The 16,565-nt window shown below is 36.5% G+C and overlaps 1 protein-coding gene across 5 annotated transcripts in view; it reads right to left on the bottom strand.

Moving 5' to 3' along the window:
- The window catches only part of Oamb (Octopamine receptor in mushroom bodies), a 121,472-nt gene that overhangs the window by 63,763 nt on the left and 41,144 nt on the right, over positions 1-16,565 (bottom strand). The gene's annotated exons all lie outside the window — the stretch shown is intronic.

Genomic DNA, 16,565 nt, shown 5'->3' with positions numbered 1-16,565 from the left:
CTTCATCGAGCGTATTTATTTCGTTTTTTATTATAAAAAGTTATTATAAATACAACAAGAGCTTGCAGAATTATAACTTTTTGATATTTTGAGGTAAATTTATCAAAGGTAAAAAAAAGTTTTCATGTATAATAACTTTGTAATGCAAATTATACAGAGTTACAATATAATACGTGGAAAAGTCTTTGTATACAATGTTAAAATATTTTTACAAATTGCTTATTTGTCATGTAACAGACAAAAATACAAACAAAAATTTTTGCAACTGTTATATAATTTAGTAAATAAATAATATAATTTATAATTAATAATAACTTTTAGTAAAAGATTTATTACATTAAGTTTTAGAATGTCAGCATTATTTAAACAAAATTATTTAAATTTGTATTTTTGTATGTCTAAAATGCCTGAAAAAAATCTTGACGTAAAGAAAATCTAGCTTGTTAGCGTCAATTAATAGGTCTCTAATATTATAGTATAAAATTTAAAAATATAAAACTCCTTTTCACTTCTCGTTGATAATCTCGAACGGAATCTTCGTATAAAATATTTTAATAATTTTTCATTTTGTCAGTATATTCAGGACACATGCCTCACTCTTTTAGTCTGGTTGGATACGCGGAAATGGAGGCATAAATTTTGCACGTCCCTCACGTCTGTAAAGTACGCGCGCATGAGAGTGATCGCAAATATCGCGTGCGGCATAAAGAATAGTAAGCGAAAGGTGAAAATTGCCGTATAAAGCAACCAATACGGGACAGCCGGTAACATAAATTCCGCGTTATCGTGACGTTTTTCCGGCAATTACGGCTGTATTGTCACGTAAATTGAGTCACGTCGATTATTCGCTTATAGATTAATACCGATAATGACGCGTGCGGCCGCCGCGTCACGCGATAATATCGACTCGCCGATGAAACTTTCTCGACGCGATGCAGTGCACGGGGCTGAAAATCAGTAAATTTTTTAAGCCGTACCCTGTAAATCGTTAAAACGAGCGTGATGACGCTAACAACGTGGGCGTTGCAGTCTTCGGGTCTGCATTCAACGAAGTCTAACACTGTTAACTTTTTTTCGGGCAGGATGCAATCAATAATTGGGAGAAAAAGAAAAACACAAAACGCGCCGTTTCAGTGATATCGTGAGAAATAAGAGAAGAGAATAAAATGTGAAAAACAACAAAATAAATATCAAAAGTATTGAGATGCCAATATAGAATGGAAATCAAGAAATTCATCAAAGTTGTATTAATAGCGAACGTTCTATGTTCGCGAATATTTAATTAGTTTATTGGTGTATTTCATAATAACTATTATTACATATTTACACATTTCGCGAGTATAATAATGATGAAATATTTCAAAATTTTTTAAGAGATCTCTCAAAAATTATGTTATATCGATTGTTAATTAATAATTCCGTTCTTAAGCAAAAGTGGGACACGGTTTAGAATAATCGCTTAAATTAAGTAACACATCTTAGCTCATTTCTTATGAAATACGTAATGTGGAAGTTCTAAGATCCAAGGAAGCTCTGAATGCCACTTTAATACAATACATTCGTAATCCTTCTCGGGAACTTCGATACCTTCCGTGACACGTGCACGTATCAACCTGCTAACCTTGATTTCGCAATTAACTTCGTCACGAGTGAACTTAGTATTATTAAATATTGTATTTTAATATGTCAAAGTGTGTTCTGCATTTTTTATAAATTAAATACGTCGAGACACATTATTGTCGGGCGTCATAATTACGACAATTATTCCTCAATTATTACTACACATGTTAATTAAGAAAATATAAATTTTGAAACGCATCGGAATTCTTATAAAATTCGTGAAGATATGGTAAACTGTTATAACAAATCGACGGTACGCTAAGCGCGAAGAAGTTATTTCAACTTTCCACGAGCGGTATAAAACGCGGATGATAAAAGTTTTAAGAGATAGGAACCTTAAACAAAATGTCCTTAATCTGTTACACAAGCAGACCTTCTGCGCACGTGGACGTATTGACTTCTTAACAGGCCGGTTCCGTAATCTCAGTTCATTGAATTTCTTCGGTTTCTTCCTCTCGCGTAGTTGACGGAAGAATGACTTTGATAGCTTACAAGAATAAGCTCGACATTCTACGCGCTCGCTAGAAAGTTATGATTCGCTATTAAAGAACGAGATTTGCCGGGAGTCCTAAAGGGGACGTCCTTCCAGAAATGCTGTCGTTCGCTCGAAAGCAGTTAAGGTACTTCAGAAAAGTTTTCTTCGTCGACACGGCGCTTAATAAAACGCTGCAACGCTCCGTAAGCAAGATACAATACGCCGCAAATGAAGTTACGAGAGTTTTGACAATCGGTTAACGCTGGATGAATACCGTCGCTAGATGGATTTATGAGATTACGGTAATGCGGGGAATTTACTGGGATATTGCGTATGTACCGAAGCGTCAGAGAGATGCGCCAAAACTGTAGACTCAAACTTAAAAGCAGGGAGAAGTAAGGCGACAGGATTTCCGAATTGTAATGAACGTCATACCATACGCTCATCTCTGTTTTATATTTTATTATTACAGCGCAAAGAATGTTGAGCATTTATGCAGGAATGCGTAGATTCCATTTTAAAATATCAGAAAGAATTCTATAATAATACCAAGATTGTGCCGGGTCTTTAATTGGAACAGTCTGATGCAATGATGATCTATATATATATATATATATATAATTCACGCTTTAATCTTAAAATATATAAATCTGTATTAGTTTTGTCAAGTACTTGGCATAGATTAAGTTGTCCTCCTGTTCACTTACCACTACTATCTCAGATTGTGACGTCAGAAATGAGAAAATATACAATAAAAATTCTTGCTAAATACATTAATAAGATGGAAATATGTTTCAATAAAGCAACACTTACAATCGATAGAACCGACTTGTAAAATATACCGAAAACTATCTTTTTGTTTCGAGGGGGAATTAAATCATATTTATTTCTATTTATATTATTAATTTGACAGTTGTCATTGGCTGTGAACATAGTTTATTTCGTTTTTGGTTATGCATAATTCATTTCCAGATATATGGTTGTTTATTAATTAACAAAAGAAAAAAAGAATTTTCGGTATTTCACAAGTCGGTTCTATCGATTGTGTTGTTTTATTAAAACATATTTCCATTTTAATATATTTAGCAAGAATTTTTATTGTATACTTTCTCGCTTCTGACGTCACAAACTGAGATAGTAGTGATGGGTGAACAGGAGCTTTAAAGCTATGTATATCGAGTTCTTCAATTAAATAATTATACTTTTATAACACTAAACATTTTTATGCAAGAATATGCAGATTTTATGTAAAAATATCAGAGAAAAAACTACATAATAATACCGATACAGCTGGATTTTTAATTCTTTAGAACGGTCGGACGCGACGATGATCTAATTTATTTTTCTATCCTAAGATTAAATAACAAACGTTTCTGTAGCAAATTTAATGTGTGTAAATCTACTCTTATCCACTTTAACCATCTATCGAATAAAAAAGTAATACGATATTTCATTCACAAAACAACTACCTCACTCAGCAAGTGAGGTCAAGGTACGTCGATCAGAACATCAATTTCATAATGTAAGTACCCGGAAATAATTCCTGACTCGATGGATGATGACGGATCCCAAAGTTTGTTGCCGGTTTGTTTCCTGGAGACGATGGCAACGTTCACCTCTCCTGAGAGTGACAAACCTACGCATTTATGCTCTAATTTCGATTAGGGCAACCAACTTCTCACGTTAGTCCCGCGTGATCAACGTGCGAAGTAGAGGCAATCCGAAAGGAAATATAGATATTATTATCATTATAAATCCTAGATATTCGCATGTCAGTAACTATATCAACGATAAAACCTGCAACGTTTTTTCGCTTTTAAAATTAGTATTAGAATAAGTGTTTATACGTTTTCTTCGCTGGGTTATTCTAAATCGGCGTTCACGTGAGAATTGCGCGGCGCGTTAACGGTCTCTTCTTTCCTTCCTTGCCCGAAATCTTCGGGATATAATATTTAGGTTGCTGAAGATGAAATTGCTGTCGCCAGACACGTGTGGATCGATGACTCGACACGTGGATTCGCTTTGTCAATATTTTAAGATGTCATTTGGATATCTGAATCGTTTCCATTTGAACTAAATTCCCGTTCATAAACCATGCATAAGATCCGCCGAAATTATTTCTCATGGGACAATACGGCCATTACCCGGTGTGCTTTACACGACCGAACATAGAATATATAAATTACACGAATAAAATTAAAAAGTGTATTGTACAATCAAATTAAAATAAAATGCCATTTACGGTCTGAGCTTAGATCTTTAGTAGCCCAATATTAATTTTATACATATATTTTACAACTTATTAAACTGTGCGCCGATTTCTTTGTCGGACTTGAAACACAGTTATTGGAACATTAAAACCTCTCTCCGTATAAATTAAATCGATTCGATTTAATCATCTAAATAACTGTAAAGAATTTACTGCAAAAAGTAGTATAAATAAAAAAAAATAAAAAGTGTATTTTTCCGGTTTTATGTAACCCACGTATCGTTGAAAAATATCAAACTCGTCATTAAACCATAAAAATGTATGCAATTCCGGGGACACCGGTATTTAATATGCAATATGGAAAAAAAACTGACGCTTTTAATATTATAGCATTGATATGTTTCTCATTGATATACGTACACGCGTAAAACCGAAATATCATGTTTCTGGAATCCCACGCGTCATTTTAACAAAATGCAAGCTAAACGAAAAAGCGCGTGAAACGCCAAAGGTTTGTGTTCATTTGCCGCAATATGACGTATGATCTTTAGTCTGATTTTTCCGTAAAAATAATAAAAATGCGTGTGACATTAAATACGTGAAATATCAAAGATCTCTCTCTGCACGCTGTCTGTTAAGTATTTGAAACGAGATTTATCGTGGAATAAAAATCACACACGCGCTCGTTCCACACAGGTGAAATTCAGGATTGTCCGCGTGAATTGGTGAACGTTCCGGGCACAATCGTTCTGCTCGAAAACTTTTGCTCGCTTTATGCAAATTCTCACCATCGCACCGTGATGTTGACCGAATTAACGCGCTGCCGACGTTACTTATGTCTGCGCACATTGTGGACTTAACACTGCGGACTTGTTCCATGTAGCATTAATAATTAACTAATGACGAACCTCGTCCTGCCGAAACCGGACGCGACGTTTGCACGGCAAACACTCGGGGAATTCCGCCGGTCGATCGCGTTGTTTCCGACAAATTACGGCGTTTGATCGCAGCCCCGTAACATTCCCAAAACTGTACGGACGTTCCGACTGTTTCAAGAGTGCGCTTCCTTTACTGAACTCTTGCAACATTAGCGTTAAAATTTAAGCAAGTGTTTAACTCAAAACGAAAATAAACGCCTATGATTCCTATAACAAAATTTACGTAGATTTTTGGATTCGAAATCATTATTCTATTTCCCAACTTTTAACTGAGTTTTCAAACATTATAGATATGATACTCTGTTAGCTTCAAATAAAAACTTCTAATTAAAATTCCATTAAAATTAAAATTGATTCAAGGCTACGGTTTTATTATTTACTTGATCTATTATAAAACTTGACTCGTAGGAAATTATTAATATCTTGACATCGAGATAAATTGGTTTAATAAATTTATTATTATAATTTGATTCATATCAAACACCTCTCGTATTATCGTTAAAAGATTATTTTAATGTAAATACAAATTTAATTCGATTTTATTGGCTAGTCGATAACGTTTGTTGTCAATTATATAATATTTCCTACATTTAATTTAAACGTACTATGCACACACTTTCCTGATATTGACAACAGAGAAGGCCGGACGTCATATGCAGTATATGTATGTTACAACGTAACAAGAATGATCTGTAAGTGAATTGTAAAGTGCAGCCCATGCTGCTGTTAACATCATAAAAAATCACGCCTATTCCCGGGAGTGCAGGATTGCGAATTTCATTATGCGCGAGATAGAGTTTAGTTCGACGAATCGATGCCGCGTTATCGATTAATCACGATTGCAAATAGATTTTCGGAAAATCATTACGCGCGCGAACGATTTGCGCGCGCCGCCCCGTTGCGTCGCGTCGGTGCTCGCGCGAGGAATATTCTCCTCACGTACGTGTTCGAATGAATCCAGGCCGGATATCGGTAATCTTACGAGAGGATCTGCCCGGCGCGGCGATTTGTTCCAGTCGCGAATGCTGCCGTGTCACGACTATCGCGGTGTCATCGCGAAGACGGTAACGAATCGTTTGTCATACGCCTGTCGGCGTATATGTAATACCTGTGGGCATAATTCATAACGCCGTTAGAAACGTCGCGAAACGCGTTCTGCCCGGGCGCTGATCGCGAGGGACCGATGAATACAGGAATTATCTCGATTATCCTGTAAATCAATCGTGAATTTTCGCGGTCGATGGTCGTTTGGACGACCGCGTACGGGAATTACGCATGGGAAAATCAAGTTTTCAGCAACATTACGGCAGAATATTTGCCCAGACAGGCAAATCCACCGGGAGCAAATTTTGCGAAGTATCTGTTGCGAGCCTCGTCAACAGAAAAGCAATAGAATAGATATAGAATATAGATCTGTCGTATCATTTCCGCGCTCGCGGAAAATCTGCTCGATTTCTGTCTCTCGTACTATGCCTGCAGGCTTTGATGGCAAAACGCGGGTTTAACGCGAACACAGTCAATGCCAATATCTATAGCGCATTGATCAAATCAAATGCTGTCAAAATATTGTTGTTCTGTTAACAATTTATTTACAGGATATGTACGGTTCAGATAATTCAAACAATTCTCTCTCTACGACCTACTGAGCTTCACACAAATTTTACACAAATAAAAAATTTATATCATTAAATCGTAATTATTAAAAAAGAATCTGGCAAAATATAAACTGTGTGAAGACAAGTGGTAAAAATTTTGTGTGAAGTTTTAGAGATAAGAATGTAACAGTAGCACATAGCAAATAATTTCAATTTATTGCATAAATATATCATAAGTTTATAGATAAATACCGTTCAGAAACAAAAGATGTGTAATTTAATTTGTCGCGGCTTCTTTTCTCGTGCTCTTGACTGTTGAAATTAAAATGGGTCACCCTGTATAAACAAACAATAATTAAAAATAGATTATGGTAAATCGCCTAATGATTCGAAGTACCAAACTTTAATCGTTAAAAGCACGCGCGATCTTCTGCGCGATCGATTGTTTTTCCAATACCGAGTACGTTTTGCGCCGATGTTAATTTTAGATAATAGATAAGTTTGTGGATAAATACCGTTCATAAACAAAAGACGTGTTACGTGTTGAGGTCGCTGAATTATCACCGTGGAAATCTCGTCTGAACATTTCGACCAGTGGCATTCTGATTCTGAATGCAGACATAGTCGAGATCGGCGTGTTATTTCAAAATGCCAACAGAATCGCAATAGATTAAATAAATACGTGCAGGTGTATTCGGGACGGGGGAGAAAGCGTCAAAACGAGACAGTGGTGCGTCGCTAACAATAATCGAACATGAAAGCGATGTATTTATTTAGCCTCGTCAATTTACAGCGGCGGATCGAACGTGCAATCTGGATTTAACGCGATATTCGCCTCCGATATTCTCGCCTCGATTTATTCGCCATTTCGACCGGATCGCCAGGACGCGCATTAAATAATAATTGCCGCCCGACACTCGAGTCCCACCCGATCTTCTCGAATCAGGGTAAATAAGTAATCCGCGCTCGCAATCGCTGTTTATCGTCGGCATGTTGCGGCAATTAATTACGCTCAGAGGAACATTCAATTACCCTCGTCGTTTAATATACTCCAATCCGACACGCCCGTTTGTCTTCAACAGGTTTCACTGCATCACTCCGGCTCGCCGATGAGCAGAATCTCCGACGAGCGGTGTCGGTTTTCCATCCCTTTACCCCGCGCTTTCGCAAAATTAAATAACATCTCGCCCGGCCCGCCAGTGCAGAGCGAACAGAAATTGATGACACAAAGCGCGAATAGTACCTCTGACGAGCGACAAAATATGCCCGCAAAAGTTTGCACGCGACCCAACCCTTTCCCGCGTGCGAAAGTATAAATAACGAAATACGCGAAAACGAAAATAATGGAGGAGCCCCTTGGGAACGACGGGAATGTTTGATTTCCCGCCAGCAACCGCGGTTAACTCGCCAGCACGCGGTTTTATCGCGTGCTTTTAACGATTAAAGTTTTTGGTACTTCGAATCATTAGGCGATTTACCACATAATCTATTTTTAATTATTGTTTGTTTATATAATCATATATTATTATGTACTTGCAATTACGCAAGATTGTATATATATTGTTTATAATCTACGATCATATCCACTTATCTATAATTACGTAATTATTTACTTATGTAATTAAGATCGTGCAATCACACACAATTACGAGTCATTTATACTCTACGATCATATATATCCATTTATCTATTATTACTTATAAATAATGCAGAGCGATCGATCGTTACCTATATTTATGGCGCAGCCTCATGAAACTTTTACCACAAATTTTTACCCTCGACCGCCGTCGACCAAGAGTTACCGCAACCCTTGCGGAGGGATCTCGCGTTTCATCGAGATCGAAATTTGCGATACCGATTTCCGAGATATCCACCATAAATTTTGTTATCAACTCTCGCCGAGAAATTTCTCAGTATTAAGATAGCCCCTTAATTTCTCACGTCTTTTGGGATTAAATCGGAGACGCCGGACGTCTGAACTTTCGCGGCGAGGGAAACATCCGATCTGAGATAGTGAACGTCGTCTATCCTCTCCTCGGCGCTCGTGGCAATGGCGGCAAAACCCAGGCATAATGCATTCCACGCATGTTTTTATGGTGCAATCTTGGCTCTCGTTGACGACGAGATATTTCCAGGATCTCTCGAGGTCACGTCCACACACACATGCACGTATGCACGTATGCACGTACGGGGCGCGAGGGGTAGGAAAGGACCGACGCGACGCGCGGAAAGGATCGACGTCTCTCCGCATTCCGGATTGGAGTTGCGTGTACAAGAAACTCCCGGGGTTCGTGCCCTCCGGGATATATCCTCGCAATCGATCCTTCATTTTCTGCGACTTACGTTTTTAACCCCCGACTCTAATGCGGCACAGTCCGCGACGAATACATACATCTTGCCTCGTCGAGCGGGGATGTTTTCCTTCGGCGCAAAACGCGCTCGGCACTGGAAAAGCAATCGATCACTCGCGCGAGAAGACGTACTCGAGATCGCGGGAAAGGAAGTCGACAAGTTGATAGCATTTAAGTGGTTTACCTGGATGATTATTCGAAGAGATAGTTCAAAGTTTTTCACGAGAATAAATATTAATGGAAACTACAGTTAGAAAAATAAAATTGAACGTTTTATGTTTACGTGCTGTATGAAACGAAACGTATGCTTTTCTCTATTAATGTAGTTTTCTACTTTTTTATTTTCTTCTTTATATGAAGATATTTACTCAATATTTGTAATTCCCTGATATTTATATTTAATTTACATAAAAATAATTATTATTTGTTTGAATATTAATTTATCCTCATAAAATATTTATTTTAATACATATTTTTTAAACAAGTTTTTTACAATTATTATTATTTAAATTATGACATATTGAAATATCAAAATGTGTAATGATAAGTCCATATAAACATTTATCTCATAGAGAAAATTTGTAATTTAGTTCTGCGATTAACTGGAAAATTTATAAGAATCGATTTCTTAATGCTGCTCCTCGTTGTCAGATACGAAGTTGTCTTCGAGCGATTTCCATTGCCGAAAGACTTATCCTGAAAGCTTTCGCTTAAAATAGCACGCCCGGTACAACGGCGCAGATAATCCTTTGCCAGGCGAGCGAATGAATACAATCGGCATTTGATTTTCTTGCCTTCGGACAAGAAACAGAAATGGATTAAAAGGAAGCGCAATAAGGGAAAATAACGCTTTAGAAAAGCTGCTCTCATTTGCAACAGTACTATTTATATAGTCTCTAATTATTTCTATAAATGATCTTTAGCATTTATAATCCGAAATCTAAACTGATTTGCTTCGGATTATGTTGATTATATACATTCGGATGCCTCGTCATCGTGTCTTTCAATGCATCGCCATGTCGAAGTCTCGAAAGTCAATTAAATTAAAGTAAAAGTTTATCTCGCACTGACACAAGGTCGCTTGTCCTATTACAAATTGAAATCTTTTTCAATATAGAGTATCTAAAAACTCATCATCTTAATTAAATTCGCAGTTAACACCATCAAACTACATATCAAAGTAGCAATAGCTTCAGTATTTTGTAAAAGTATGAAAAGAGAGAGCCTTTTACGCAAATTAAATTTCTAAAATTGCAATTAAAGTTATAAATAACAAAAATTTGTTGTTCGCCTATCAGTACATTTGATTAAAAATTAAGTTTTAAGAGTCGACAAGAGATTTTCTTGAAATTAAGATCAAAAGCTTTAAGATACGTATTAAATTAATAAACAAATCTTTATTAAATTATTTTAATTAACACACGTTGATTATATTAATTTCGAATATATATATTTTTCTGTTTTTCGTGGATTATGAAGGAACAACGTATCTCTCAAATATTTCAATTGCCCTTAGGCGAAGGACGAACTATAAGCCCTTCGTATGCAGTTTCTTAAAGAGAAATGCTAATTGGTTGTAAAACAGCCTCCGATGTTCTCGACTACCTCTAAATAACGTGTCAAGTATTCTTTGATCCTCAACTTTACTGTCTTACGCAGCGAATAAGGCATTTTACTATGCGGCAAAAAAATTTTGCTGAAGCGAACTCGTATTTCTTACTTTTGTGACATAATATATATAAATCAAAATAATAAATAACCGTTGTTTGTTATTAAATAATGTGAGAGAAGGAGAAATCAATAAAATCTGTAAAATTATTATAAAATAACTATCATGTACTACAATTATTGTCCTATAAGGTATTAATTAGTCCTTAAAAAATTTCTCAGGTAAATAAAGTAACAAAATAATCTGAAATATTCAAACATGTCCACAGCACTCTCTCTCTCTCTCTCTCTCTCTCTCTCTCTCTCTCTCTTGTCGACCGTGGTCGATACTCGATACGTGTACAACACGTCGGGGACGCGCTCTCATCATCCTCGATTAGTCGAATGTCACGAGGTAAATCGTAACGTCAATTCATCGGGAAGTCAATACGCGACGGAGCCCAATCCCAAGCTGCATAATCCTCGAGAAAAGTCTCGATATTCGCGACTAATGGACGTGGGAACGTCTCCAGACGAAACTTTAGCGACGAGCCGCCCACGTAACTCCGAACGCGTCAGCTCGATAACCGACGGGGGTTGAGTCCACAAATATCACTCGGCAGAATACACAGAGTCGATGGGAATGAAAACCCCGGTCTTAACGGGGATAGTTAAATCATCGTCGCATAGCCCGTATTACGCGCTAACGCAGTCATTATAACGTGTCAGGAAATAGCTGAAGAGATAGAGAATAGGATTATGCATACTATGCATAGAGATTACTATCGTGAACAACGGCATGTAACCAAAAAGTTTGTTAAAAAAAAAACAAGGGAAGAAATACGATTAAAGATTTCCATCTTGTTGTACGGAATATTGGGTCACTACGATTCCATTTAAAAGTTGTAATTACTTCCTCTCTTCTTAAATTTCAATAAGATCAAATAGAAACTTTAAATGTATATTTTTCAAAGCATTTTTATTTAAATAGCGTTTCTTTTTCTTCAGCCAACACGTTCCTTAATATTTTTATTTTAAATATCAATTTAATAATCTAATATTTTAAATATTGATTTTAGGTAAAAAATAAATAGAAGAGAAATAATAATAGTATTGTTTTAAACAAGTGAGAATTTTAATATCGTTCAACATTTGAGTAGACAAGAAAATTTAGTAGCAGCAAAAGAATAATGCGCACATTAATATATTTAAACTACAACCTACGTGTTTTTAATTAAAAGTTGCGCGAAAACTCAATCTTTCCTTAAAAGAGAGAAATTAGAACGGAAGTTAACGTGAAGGCACGTATTTATCGAGTATCAAGCATGAAACTATTGTGCACAACATTACGTAATTAAGAGCTTCAGAGTACGCGGAGGCGTATATCCCATTAAAATTGAATACTTATTAGCTCTAATAACATGACGTGGGCGAAGAGTAATTCGGGGGACCGATAAATTTCCCTCCTTGGCCGAGGCGAGTCTCACCGGCGAAATAATTAATCCGAGAAGCCGGAACTTACTGATATCGCGTAATAAACGAGAAAAATTCGGAAAGGTGAAAGTTGATGTAGCCGCACTGCGTCAATTTCTGGTACGCATTTGCGGCGCGTGGGAGCTTTCCAACTTTTGTATAGATTGTATAGAATGAAGTTTAATAACAACTGCAAATTTTACATTCGAAATACGTGCGCGAATTTACGATATACACGTGAATGGATATAAAATTGGATCGTATGCCATTGCCTTGTAAAGCTCAATTACGAATGGAATAATCATGTCACGTCTAATTCCTATCATATTTGTGTAGGGCAATATTATGCGGGACAATACGCGAATGCAAGGTACAACGTCCGCTTCTATTTTCAGAATAATAGATTATTCGACATGGCGATAATTAATAACGCGAAATTCGCGCCTGTGATTCATTATGATTCGACGTTTTATCTCGCGCCAAACTGTTACGTGCTAATTATTTCCAGATGTTAACTTACATTAATCGAATTACGAGCAAAATGCTGCGACCATTTCTTCTTCTAGTTTTATAACGGTTAAATTAATCAACTTGCGACAGGATTTTCTATAACTATTGTATTAGAAAGTAGTACTACGACGTGTCAACGTGACAAAAGGATTACAGATCGCCGGTGGGATTGCATTTGTGTTATTAATTAACGCGGCGCGGCTTAAGCCGGATTGCTTATGTATCCGAAACACATGTAACATGCAACCGGTAACTAAGGGTCATGCCACCGTGCTGCATTTCCGTAGTTTACAAATGCCATTTGCCAGTGTCAGAGCCGGAACTCGAGTCAACTAATTCAGCGTGGTTTTCGCACAAACAAGCGCGTGTTGCGTTTTGTCGACTGAAATGTTACGCGGTGACCGAGCAAAGACACAAGCAAGTATACCCCGGGGCTCCCGACTCCGTAACACTGAAAATCCATTTCATAGCGCGAGAATGGGCAAACTCGCGACTCCTCTTTTATTCGCGCGCTCTTTTCACACTCTTTTTTTCTTCTAGTTGTAAACCTCTACGTTGCCTAAACCGTGATAGCTTTTCCCTCCAAGAATATACTTCATATCACATATCACGCCTGATGCCAAAGCTCATGTTGCTCTTACCTTCAACTGTCAAGTCGGCGTTATTTTTTACTTATGCATGCACAGAGAGAATTTTCTCTTAGAATTCACCCTGAAAATCATGGCAGTTGTGGGACATATATTGCGAAGAATTTTATGCGAGCTATTCTGATTAATATCTATATACCATAATAAAAAATATTAATATCTATTACAATAAAATATAAAATATGTTTGACTAATTTTACTAAAATATACAGTAAAATTTCAATAATTTTTCAAAAATTACCAATCTGCCTGGTAATTTTTATTACTAAAATATATTGTAAAATGTCTTTTGTATATTTTAAAAATTCCTATCGTTACCGATAATATTTTATTGATTGCCAAGCTGTCCCAAGTTTGTAGTAAATTTAACGGTAAAATATAACGAAAAATTCTCTCCGTGTGTTATTTTTCTCAATCCTCTCTGCATAAATAGAGGGATGTTTCTTCCAATAGCATTTTTTATCTCACAACATGCAACGATCGTACGAGTGCTAGTGTATCTTGTACAATTTACTGATTCGTAATTTTAATCGTCTAAATATCCGTTGACATTTAAAGCTTCAACTCTGATATAAATGCACGTAACATTTGACATTTAATCGCGAGCGGTTTGTAATTCCGCGGATATGTTACGTTTGGAAAATTCTACGAAAAAGAGAATCAGTTTGCGGGAATCATGGCAAATTTCTTTCCGTAAGGGCGCTTTGGCCGTTATCTGTGGCATATAACTCGCAATCCTTTCTCGCGACTCTCTTCGCACCTGAGATAATGCGTCCCCAGCAGCACTGGCGCTTTAAATGTGCCAATATGATAAAGCTCGCACGATGAACGATCATATGACGTCTTTCGAAGGATCCCGTTGGATTTACGCGATAACCCATATCCTTTCGACGTCAAGTAAGGAACGTGACGAATTGTCCTGTCTGCCCGATATTTGTTACGTAGGAGAATCCGATGTTATTTCATCCTTTTTCGCTAAGCTGGAATCATATGACGGACGAAATGGAGTTATTTGTGATCGAATTGCAAACTTCAAATCTTCCAATATTACAATGGACTGTAATGCTTGTTATGGGACAGACGCGTTTATGAATAACTATATATACGCTTCTTTTTCTAATCATTAAACAAATACAGTAATATTCAAGAATATGAGCACGAAAGTATCGGTTGTTAATGATTGATCTGAAAATTTCTTTTACAGTTCTGTTTCGTTACTCATTTTAAATAATGCATTTCTGAAAATTTTGCATTTTATGTTTGCAAATACGTTTAAGTCTTTTGATTTTGGTAAAAGATAAACAGATGACGAAGTAATATTGTTCTTTAATAAAATTCATCTTATTAGTTAATATATTAATTCCACTTCAAATTATGATACTCAATTTCTCAGTCTTAGAATCGATTAGTACCAACGACATTTTATTCCAAAATCGTGAATCACACGATATATACGGATCGTTAGTCAATCTCAATTAATTTCAACAATCCCAATTAATTTTGTGTTAAAGTACACGCGATGTCCTCCATTGTGTTATCTACAGCGCAGAGCGAAGCGAAGCCATAAATCGCCAAGAGAAACGAAGCTCTAACTAGAACTATCGAATCGCGATTTATTGCACCGGGCGATCGCAATCTTTATAGTCGCCGAGATTCGGCGACTATTTTCTTTAATCGACTGATTATCCGTTCTACGTTTACGACATTTATCATCACAATTTCCTTACTAGCGACAAATAGACTGAGCTTTTTCGCATGTTCCGTTTTTTTTTCTGTAGTATACTTATTATTCATTATAATTTAATAATAAATGTATTATTCTGCAATAACGCAAAAAAAGTTTCTAGCGATTTTACTTTAATTAACCCTTTTAGGTCACACTTCCCGAGAATCCCGTACCGGTCACACTGGGTGAAATACACCCCCAGCGTGTTTACACGTGTATAAAAAATTGTAGGTGACCTTAAAAAAAAAAGAAAAATATCCTGTTGTAGTTTAAGTCTTCCTTAAAAAGACTGTATAGGTTTGATTTGCAAAAAATTAATTTAACATATGTAAAAAAATTGTTGAAAAAAAAAGTCGGAAAAGTGACTTTTCACAAAAACTAATGTAACTTTTTCAATTTTTAAGATATTTTAATTTTTCAAACGGTTTTTTCATCCTCAGATGACGCAATTTTCACTGATTATTGCAGGTTATGCCGGCCGTTCCAAAAAGTATATTGATTTTGAGGTATAAAGGTGCGATTTTTTGCGGAAAAAAATGCCGAGAGAGAACTAACGGGCCGAAAAATATACCACCAACGGGGATCGATATTTGAAGGTCCCAACTACCTGTAGATGGCGGCAAAAGGCCCATTTCCATTGGTTTACTGGGTCGTTTTCGAAGTCAAAAAACGCTGGGGTGTATTTTACCCAGTGTGACCTAAAAGGGTTAAAAACAAAAAGTGAAATTTATAATTTAATCGCTTAAGTAACATTTCGTGTAAAAGTAGATTTATTTTATATTATTTTATATTCGTTTTACATCATTTATATAATGTGGCTCTGCGTTAACTCGGTTAAACATATTTCGCATAAAATTTTGTGCAAATTAATGATAGTCGAACGTATTGCGTATGCTAAGTTTATCGCGCGAGATATTGCATTGAATTTTTCGATCTTTAGAATCTCTTAGAAGTATCGCCATAATCATCCCTCGTTTCATCGCTTCTATTCTCTTTCCGCGTTCTTTGAAGCGGAAAGCTCGAGAGAGAGAGAGAGAGAGAGAGAGAGAGAGAGAGAGAGAGAGAGAGAGAGAGAGAGAGAGAGAGAGAGAGGAGAGAGAGAGAGAGAGAGAGAGAGAGAGAGAGAGAGAGAGAGAGAGAGAGAGAGAGAGAGAATTTCAGGACATTCTCTGAGCTTCCGTCGATCTATTTTCAACTACATCACGGATTTATTCCTGACTCTCCTCTTTCTACCGTGCGAAATAGTGAATTACGCGACAAAGCAGATGTCGACAGGCTTGCGAATTAAGAAAATATTGAAACAAGCACCGTGAAACTACGAGAAATTATAATTACGCAATTAAAATTGGCAGCTGAATCAAATGTTTGTAATTC

The sequence above is a fragment of the Temnothorax nylanderi genome, unplaced genomic scaffold, assembly GCF_030848795.1.
Source record: "Temnothorax nylanderi isolate EJ_2023f unplaced genomic scaffold, tnyl_v1.0 TNYL_tig0143_pilon, whole genome shotgun sequence".
In the NCBI taxonomy this organism is placed as follows: domain Eukaryota; kingdom Metazoa; phylum Arthropoda; class Insecta; order Hymenoptera; family Formicidae; genus Temnothorax; species Temnothorax nylanderi.
This window is presented reverse-complemented; position numbering and strand designations above follow the sequence as displayed.